Below are 3438 nucleotides of genomic sequence, written 5' to 3'. Positions count from 1 at the left end.
CAAGTCGTTTAATTACAACCGTAGATTTTAATTACAATGTTTCTATGGATTTACCCGAGGTTTCGGAGGGAAGGCATCGGTGTCCTCTTATCTCCGATATATATATAGGAATAGATGTAAGCGATATATTTAACCACATCGATACGTTAGGAAAACACATAACAGAGATCCAGAAACATTATATCACCCCATGTCAAGTAAAATCAGAAATACTTTCCTTAACCAACAAGTTCAATAACATCAAAATGCTAGGAACACATTTAAGATTATTAACTCATTCTAGAGTTAAGAGAGGATTAATAGACGCTATAGGTTCAATCAGCAAAACACTTTTCGGAACCTTAGATTCTGGCGATTTACAATTGATAAACCAGAATATCGACAAACTATTTAGCGAAGGAAACGAATTAAAAACCATTGTAGCTAATCAAGCCGCTCTAATTAGGAAAATCCTGAACACCGACAGCCTAAAACAATTAGAAAAAGTAAACGCGGACATACAAAATAAAATAAATCAAGTAAACAAGCTAGGACTTCTAACAGACAAGACTATTTCTATAGAAAGCGCTTTGTCAGATCTACACTTTCAACTCGATGAAATATTCAATTTAATTTTACTAGGAAAACAAGGAATTATTAGCCCCCAGATTATAAATCATCACACTTCTTAGAACAGTACGCTAAGGCTTTAGGAAATCACATCATAAATGAAGGATTTTCACCAGAAGAAAATAATTTCCAAAATATTTTAGACGTCTCTACACTCACACTGTTTGTCCAAAGCGAAAAGATCTTCTTTAAAATTTCAATTCCAACAATAATTGACTCAGAATGGGAAATAGAACAGGTATACCTTATACCGACTCAAAAGAACGGAGCATTTCTCGCCCCATTAGTCGAACGTCCGACATTTTTCACCTCAGGATTAACTTATATGAATGTAGACCAGATGTATTTGGGCAAGCAAACACGAATCAAACACGAATTGTATATTTGCAAACAAAACTCAAGCCATACATGATAGACGTTTAAAACACGATTGCGCATCCGAAATAGTTAGTGTAGACAATACCATAAGATTTTGTAAATTCACAGTCTATAAGATAGTAGAAATAACTTTTATACCACTCAAAAACGAAAATCACTACATAGCTATACCAGGAAAACCAATAGAACTCAATATATTCTCTAAAGAAGGACATCAAATTGTCAAACTGAAGCAACCCTCTCTGTTGAAAACTAAAATAACTGTAGATATATCGTATGGAGACAACCATATGAGAATCAGTGGCAATCCCAAGAGCATTTCTTACGATATTAAGATCAGAACTATAAATATAACTAATAACGTAGATTGATCCTCAATGCTCGATGCCTTAGAAAAGACTCCTAAAGTAAGAGCAACCTAAACGGTTATACTGATACCTTGAATCAAATAGGAGATAGAGCCAATCAATTAACTTTTTCGCACAGAATAACACAAACTAAAACTTGGGGTCTCACTACGTTGCAAATAATAGGATATATATCCATTGGACTCATATGCTTGTATCTGCTTAATAAGATAGGACTGACAAAACTATGTATTCACATATTTTGCTACAAAATTAAGAAAAACACCGTTAGTAACACACCTAACGTTAGTACTGCAACACCTTCCGCCCCTATAAACATTTACACACCGATATTACCTGTACAACCTGGAACAGAAAGAGAATCAAGAGTAAGTTTTGAATTATCAACACCGCCCAAGGCCAAATTTCATCCATCGATTCTGAAGAAACGCAAGAACTTAGAGGACTAAGTTCACTCTACGAAGGGGGGAGTGTAACATCACCCAAAAGCCAGACATCTGCCGACCTCAGGATATGTCGATAACACTTGGTCATGCGATAGCGATGAGAACAGACAGTAGCGGGACTCCCACCCGTAGGATATGTGAATCATAATGAGGAGGTAAAGATCCCAGTCCCTTAGTCAGTGAGTCAGTCTGTGTTCCACAATTGAATTGTAACATTGTCTTATTAATAAAGCATACGAATGGGCTATTGCTCATTCGCCTTTTTTTTACAATATCTCGTCATTTATTACGTGACAATACCAACGACCGACACCTCCGAATAATTACAAACGTAACAACTTTCGTCCCCTGAACACTAATAACAACATCGGAAACAACCGCCAGGATCGAAGATTTGTACCTCCATCGCAGAATTACCCAAACGCTCCGAGACAAAATATTATACCATGTAACTATTGTAAAAAACCTGGGCATCTAGTGAACCATTGTTACAAATTCAAAGCCCGTGTAGACACTGGGATAATCGTACCCTATGCATCAGGACAATCGGGAAACCGAGCACGTCCTTCGGGAGAATGGGGCGAGCCCCGAAGGAACGATATTCCGAATCGCCAAGAGTACAGGCGGCAACAAAGAAGCCGGCGCCTACGGCAGTGAACAGAAAGCGGGCAACGATCCCTGCGAAACCGACTCCACGACCTACAACGAGGAACAGAACGATGTAATGCCGGCTGTAAAACCAAAAGAACAAACATCGAATACTGTGGGAAAACCATCCTGCAGCCACGTGCAGATACAAGCAGAAAATCAAGATGTTAAGTAGATGATACATTTACACTGTACATGTGAATGTGTGTGTAAGTGTTAGAGGGCGTCCAGGTCACAGTTGAGACAAAAGGCTATTGGAGGCTGTTAGAAAAATCTAGAAGAGTCGGTTGGCAATAAGCATGCGCGCAAGAAGGTTATCGAGGTCTTTAGAGTGTAATATATATGTCGGAGAAGGGTCAGGAATAAAGTTGTGGGCGTTTGATGAATCTTCATTGGAATCGGCCATCGTCGTGTTATAACGAAGGTACGGTCTGTTGATACGAATATGGATGCTACCGACTTGACAATCAACCGCGGCGGTTGGACACTCGCGATACTAGTGATGTTGGTCTTAGATTCAATAACGAATCCGCAGTCAACGGGATGATAGATGTACGTGCTCACAAAAATCTAAGCCGGACTCTTTCCGAAAACGAGGAATATCCACCGAGCGTACAGACTCTAAGTAACTCGCTAATACGACCTCACGAGAGAATGACTCTCCGTCGCGATGATGCTGCAGAGGAAAACTATGATGGGGTGTGTCTGAGGACACGAGATCATCGGATTCGTCGAGGATACCCTTCGTTCAGAAGGTGACGGAATTTGGCGTTGCTGCTAATTGGTCAATCTCCATATCGGTGGTTAGAAAGAGATGCTAGCCGCCCTCGAAGGAAAGTTGCTAGTCGTTCGTTGAAAAATAGGTCTCTCCTATCTTCCCGTAGCTGGGACAAAGACTGTTTGTTTGAAGGACTTCAGTCAACTAAATTCTAAGATTTATGACGGGCCCTTAGGCTAGCTGAACATGTACTCCGGAGACGCATCGACAT

This window comes from Bombus impatiens, unplaced genomic scaffold (assembly GCF_000188095.3).
Source record: "Bombus impatiens unplaced genomic scaffold, BIMP_2.2 scf_0893, whole genome shotgun sequence".
NCBI classification, from domain to species: Eukaryota; Metazoa; Arthropoda; class Insecta; order Hymenoptera; family Apidae; genus Bombus; species Bombus impatiens.
The sequence above is the reverse complement of the archived record's forward strand: the minus strand, read 5'-3'. Positions refer to the sequence as shown.